Source organism: Echinops telfairi, unplaced genomic scaffold (assembly GCF_000313985.2).
Source record: "Echinops telfairi isolate 266 unplaced genomic scaffold, ASM31398v2 ScPeMD7_7468;HRSCAF=8506_0, whole genome shotgun sequence".
Classification (NCBI taxonomy): domain Eukaryota; kingdom Metazoa; phylum Chordata; class Mammalia; order Afrosoricida; family Tenrecidae; genus Echinops; species Echinops telfairi.
Window position 1 is genome coordinate 92,470,061 of NW_022111369.1, and position 6,855 is coordinate 92,476,915.

Sequence of the window (6,855 nt, forward strand, 5' to 3'; positions counted from 1 at the left end):
CTCCAGAGATGCTTCTACTAGACCTGGGTCTCAGTTCTGCATCTTGATACCTGGTTTACTTGGCACCTGTATTGCAGAAATGTAAGCTATCTTAATATAACTCATAAGATCAAAACCATAAGTTCCAATCAATTGAGTAATAGGAGGGATTAAAAGTTCAGAAATTTTGAATATTCGTATGTTATTCATTTTTTCTATTTGTAATAGAATTAACTGCACATTCAGTGCTCACTTTGGTAGACAATATACAAAAATTGAAATGATACAGAGAAGATTAACATGGCCCCAGTACAAAGATGACATTCAAGTTAATGCAGAGGTCTATGAATTTTGTTTAAAGATCATAAAGAATTATTATCAATGTTATTGAATTATACTGGTAAAATTATTGGTTGAATTGGCAAATGTTTATAAAATGCTTATAAAATAGAACATTAACACCTCAATGTTAAAGTCAAATATAATACTTAAGATCTGATTTGTTTATAAATTGGAATATAATTTTTATCCCATATTGTACAAAATAACTATTTATGAGTTTACTTTTTATACTTCCAGGTATATTTTGTAATATATAAGCATAAGTCAAAAAGCATAGCAACACAAACATAGAAATATTTATTAACCAAGAATATTAAACTTTGAGACTATTATTTTTGGATATTTCCTACTTGCAGATCTATACCGATTTTTCTCTCCCTTTCTTATGGAATTTGATATGCTTTGATTTACATCCTGTAAAAAGATCAGCTTTGGTATCTTTACGTAACTCCAATTATGTTCCTTGCAGAGGTTGTCTGAGTATGGCAAACAAACAAACAAAGGAGTCTGAAGGGGCGAGATCAGGGCTCCTGTAAATTGAATGATGTGGTGAAGTGAAACATCTTAATATGACTCATCTACCCAGGCCTTTAAGTTTCACTGAATGATTGCATGGGACTATGCAAATGCTGTGTAGGATGCTAATAGAGGGGATTGGTTAGTTTTACTTAACACCACCCCTACTCCCACCACCTCTACCCCCAGCTATCAGGATAAGTCAACTTTGACTCAGCAGCAGAAAGAGAAGCACAGGACCAGCTGAAGCGTGCATTCCTGACCTCTGTCTGAAGTGCTGGAGACACTGGAGATGGTGGCACGGAGACTCGAAGGAGCGGTGCCCAAACTATGGGATATCTTCTCCTAATCTGTCCTCTGAGACTGTGAAACTATGAGATAGAAGCCAAGGGACATATGACAAGAGGGTGAAGACAAGAGAGAGATTTGGTTGCTGACTGAGGAGGGTGCTGCTGTGGACCAATGACTTCACTGCCCATGATCCTGACTGTGGTAACCTCTTAACTTCCCTAGTACATCCCCTTAATTGTGAGACTTGTCTGTGTGTTACGCATGGCAATTGTAACAAATTATTGAACCCAGCATAGATGGTGGGGTCGGAGTAGTTAAAGCAGGAGAAAGGCATGTCTGATCTCTGCTTCTTGGAGGCAGAGGAGGTCAAAATTAGTCCCCCAGGCCATTTACTGTGGATGGGTAAGTTTCACAACCCAATCCTCAGAGGGAAGCCCTGATACCCTTGAAGAATGAGTACACGCACTGTTATGACGGAGCAGAAAGCAAACCTCAGTGCAATGCTTCTGCTCGTTTTATCACCAACACAGGTTTCAGTTATTTCTAAGACTTCTTTGATTGTCACATATTATTGGGGAGAATCTACACAGCTTACCCTATGTGAAGAAGAATATGGCAGCAGAATTGGCGGAAGTTTTCTTAAGAACCAGCAATACACAGACAACCCATATTGGCTTTCGGTAAAACAAGGAGGATTTGAAGCTTTGTGATGAAAATCAAAGACCATAACCTTCAGTACGGATCTCAACTCAAAGTAAAGAAAACCACACGTGAGTGGTGATACTGGGAGGGTAGAGGGAGAATGGGTGGGAAAGAGGGAGCCGATTACAAGGAACTATATGTGACCTCCTCCCTGGGGGATGGACAACAGAACAGTGGGTGAAGGGAGATGTCGGACAGGGCAAGATATGACAAAATAATAATTTGTTAATTATTGGGGGCTCGGGAGGGAGGGGGAAAGGGGGAGGGAGGGGGAAAAAAGTGAGGACCTGATGCCAGGGGCTTAAGTGGAGAGCAAATGTTTTGAGAATGACAAGGGCAATGAATGTACACATGTGCTTTGCACAGTTGATGTATGTATGGATTGTGATGGGAGTCGTGTGAGCTCCTAATAAAACGATTAAAAAAAGAAAAAGAAAACCACAATCCCTCCCTACAATTGAACCTATAGGTAGCATCATGATGAATAAAGAAATTAATGAAATTGTAAAGGATTTGATTTTCACACTCAGTGAGCATAAAAGCAGCAGTCAAGATGTCTTTAAAATATTGAAGACCAAGGAAGTGAATTTGAGAACTAAAGTATACCTGCCCCAAGCAGTGGTGCGTTCATTCATCCCATATCCATGTAAACATAGGCCAGTGAACGAGGAAGAGTGCAGAAGAACTGACATATTTGAATTATGGGGTTGGTGGGGATTATTGAAACTACCACTGACTGACAAAAGAAACAAATGGTTTTGGAAAAATTGCAAAAATAATCCTCCCAAGAAGTGAGGATGTGAAGACTTGTGTCATATACTTTGACCAGGATGTGAGGACAGAATAGCTCCCGCAGAGGGACGCAGTCCTGCGTGGAGTCCGCAAAAAAGAGGAGCACTTCTGACAAGAGAGATGGACACAAGATCCCTTAGGCTTTGATTGAATCTTTGTTTGTTAGCTTTTAAGGACTCCAAACTCTAAGATAAGTGATTACTGAGGTAATACCTCTGCAGACATATTTAAGTTCATTAAAAAACTAAACTCATGTATGCCTCAATTAGAATCTTACTACTCCTTTTTTTTCTTACTTACCCCTGTATGTGCACCCACATATCAAGCATCTTCTGAGTGTTCTACTTTCCTGAAGTTTTGAGATTTGTACAGCTTAATAGCTATTCTTTCACACACAAACCATTCTTGGTAAATCATGTTCAAGAAATAGATTCAATGAATGCTTGGTTAAAGCACGCTGGCTTTCGTGAAGGCGGTGAAATCTGGTAAGCCACTTCCTATTCTTCCCCAAAGAATAATTTTAATATCCTCTATTCTAGGTTGCAGTCCCTGCTTGTGACAAGGGTATGTTGCATCTTGGCTGGAAACAGCAATACACAAAATCAGAGCAGGTACAGAAAAGTCTTTACCTCATGTCATTCTGTGGCTTTCATAAGGTGGGTGAGAGAGGAAGCTGCTATATTGTGTAGGTCGTTAGAAGTTAGGCTGAGACCCACGTAGTTGGACCTTCGAAACCACCAGCAGTTCCTTGGGGTAAAGACTGGGCTGTTTACTCCCATAAACAGTTTCAGTCTCAGAAACCCGAAGGGGATCACTATGAGTCAACATTGACTCAATGATGGTGAGTTTGGTTTTTATTAAAATATTTTTTTATTCTGAGAAATATCATTGTGACTCTCCCTGTAGTAAAAAAGGTATTCTACTTGTTTTATTCATTCATTTAAACTGAAATATCCTGTTAAAATGTCATTGCTAAGCACTGGCTTATTTTATCGGAGCACCTCAAAATTTCATTAAAAATGTAGAACTGACATAATGTCACATACATATAATAATGTATACTCTCAATCATAGAAACATATAAAAATACTGTTATATGTCAATATAAGGGGGGTAAAAATTGTGAACAAAAAAGTCATTTTTTCATTCAATTTTCAAATGACTTTTTGAAGTCCGACATTCATATGTGTGTGTGTATGTGTGTGCATAGCTATTTATAGCACCTAGTAAGCAATGAAGTCATGAGCAATCTGATACCCATGATTAGCTATTGCTTCTGTTGTTATTGTTAGATGCCACAGAGTCAGTTACCACACACAGCAAACCCATGCACAGCAAAACAACATTACCTGGTCGTCCACCATCCTCACACCCTACGCTGGACCCCATGGTGGCTGCCACTCTGTCCATTCATCTCATTACGGGCCTGCCTCTGTCTTTGCTGCCCCTCCACTTTCCCGGGCATGATTTCTTTCTCCAGGGCCTGGTCTCTCCTGACAGCATGACCACAGTCTGAGAGGTAAAGCATCACCACCCTTACCTCTACGAAGCATTCTGGATAGACTTCTTTCAGTCCAAATATGTTTGTTTTTCAATCAACTTAACCAGCACCATCTTTATAACTCATAGTCACCTCAATTTTTAAATGATGAAGATAAATTAGTAATGTATTAAATAAAATGTTTTATAATAAGTATTTCCAGAAAATGAAAGCTTATCGTGTGGATATATCAGTGCTTGAATCTTATTGTAGTAATCTTTAACCATAGTTAAATGAACACTGTTGCCCTATTTTTTTCCTGTTTCAGAACAATATTGAACACTACTGAAAAAAATAAGTCCTTCAACTTTACATTGATTTTAATGGAATCTGTGATCTGACTCTGGTTAATATTACTGGTTTCATTACTTAAATTTATTTTCACCACTCCAAGTAACAGACTGATTTTGTGCATGCAACCATGGTCTCACTACTTCACAGTAAAGTTATACTTTAAAAACAAGTATGAATTTTTGGACAGGATATTTGCACGAATATTTCAACATGTGTAAAGTGGCTTCCACTGGTCTCACACTATCTAGAAAATGAAGTACTAAAATATTCATCATTATTATGGTTGAGATTCATTTCAATTTGGGCTCTACCTTAACATTTAAAAGTCATAAAATCAATTATTTTACTAAGGTTTGCCACATTAAAAAACTTACTTCATAAATAACTCTACAAGTCCAGTCTGCATGGTCAGCATTAAATCACTTTCCAGTGTGACTGGCTTTCGCTGTCAGAATGATTGAAAAACAGGCGAAAGACGAAATAGCACTGGCAGAAAACAAAAACACTCGGTATTAGAAGACAGTGCACTTTTCATTAACAAATCTATAAGGCAAGTTGAAATACATAAATTAGTAACAGAGATGCTCACTAGGGCTTTCTCGTCCTCATGATTTGGATAGTCTTGCGGTGCTGCTCGCTCAAGGCATTTCTGGGAATCTTCCATTTACTTCTCCCCTCACTCCCGTCAGGTGTGCTCAGGTGAGAGTGCTTACGAAAGCTCATGTGCTTGATGCGCGGGCAATCATGTTTAAGATTCAGCAGGAAATAGAAATCATCCCATTATTCCTATTGAAAAACAGCATGGAAACGTTGATCGATTGAGAACGATTATTTGTATCACGTGGCATCACTGAGCAATGCGGGGGTCTTTACTCCCTTGGAAAGGTCTGTCTTTCTTCCCTTGTTGGCTCCAAGACATTTTATTCCTTACCCTCTGAAAGACAGCGGACAGTGGCTCGAAAACAGGGCAGGGAAAATGAAGAGAAACGCTTGTGTGGGCCTTTGAGTAGAAAGGCTTCTGCTGTTGGAACAGATGAGATTGATCAGTCTGCCATCAAATCAGGGCCTTTTTAAAACCAATGTCAACCACACCACTTTCTGTGTCAGAATTTCCCCTAGTCGGGTTTACTAGGGATGTTAGCGTATACAAAATAATGATCGTTTCTTTCATTGAAACAGCTAGAAACCAAAAACCGCACCTCTCCACCCTCTGACACAGACATCAGGAGGAAAAAGACACTGCTCGTTAAAAACCCGAGGAAGTGGATAAAAATTGGTGCCATTCTTTGAACAGTTTGAAACTCAATGTGGTACACAACTTAGAGACTTTCAATAAAGCACTGCTGAAGAGAGCACAGCTGCTGCTTTGAAATACAACATTATTTCCTGTGTTATCTTAGTGTTAGTATTTGATCATGGATAAAGCAAACAGCCAATTGAAAACACAGGGATGTCCTTCTAGAGCAGACAAAGTTGCGTGGCGCGCTGAGAGCAAATTAGAAGAAAGTCAATGTCGCCGTAGCCCTCCAGATGGCGTGGAGAACTTCCTCAATAGATCAGTGTGATTCCCACTGGGAACGGGGGTTACAGGGCCCCCAAATCCCAACCAAGGAACTGGGCCTAAATTAGTTTACTTCTTGAAAAAACTATGTTATATATTCCAGTTTCAGTCAATGCTCTTGAGCACTACAGAGAGGGATTCGATTCGCTAAGTACTGTCCTTAGGTAACCAGAGACAAACTGTGTGACATGTCTGCCTTGGGGTCCAGACACAGGCAGCTTACACTTAGGCACAAGAGACCCCGATTAGGGACATTAAAAACCAGAGAGTCTCAATTAGGCATGGCTTTCCTCATATACTTCGCCCCCTCTCAGAATCTGCAGACTACAGAACCAAATTGTCACACCACTCAGAACCTCCTGTTCCTTTTCATTGCTCCACAATCCCTCCCTATGAGACTTCCAATGTCTTTCCAGTAACCTGGTGGGTGCCTTTCCCATGTCCTACTAGACTCAAAGAGTGGAAAATGGGTGGTTGCTTCAGGACAGTTGTGACTGAAGTTTGAACCTACAGGTTGGAATACCTAATGCGTGCATGCAAAGCCCTTCACACTGTAAGAACTTGAAGTAGAAAGAAAAGTGACGCATTCATGAGCCAGGAACTGGAACTAGCTTTCCTTTCATCGCCATTTTCTATTCTCTAGTAATCTGAATATAGATTTAGTAATTTGTATATGATTTGTCAGGGAAAGAGAATAATATATATATTAACCTTATTTTAATTTTTTAGGGTACAATTTTTTTGTTCTATTTAAATCAGTTTATTGTGGTCTCATAAAACTCTTACCACAATCCATATATATATCTGTTGCATCAAGCACATTTGTACATTTGTTGCC

The 6,855-nt window shown here is 39.4% G+C and overlaps 1 non-coding gene across 1 annotated transcript; it reads left to right on the forward strand.

Moving 5' to 3' along the window:
• The first annotated feature begins 228 nt into the window (after positions 1 to 228).
• On the forward strand, positions 229 to 331 carry LOC115873363. The gene has a single exon (XR_004048369.1). It is a non-coding gene; the product is annotated as a U6 spliceosomal RNA (small nuclear RNA).
• The last annotated feature ends 6,524 nt before the right edge of the window (positions 332 to 6,855 follow it).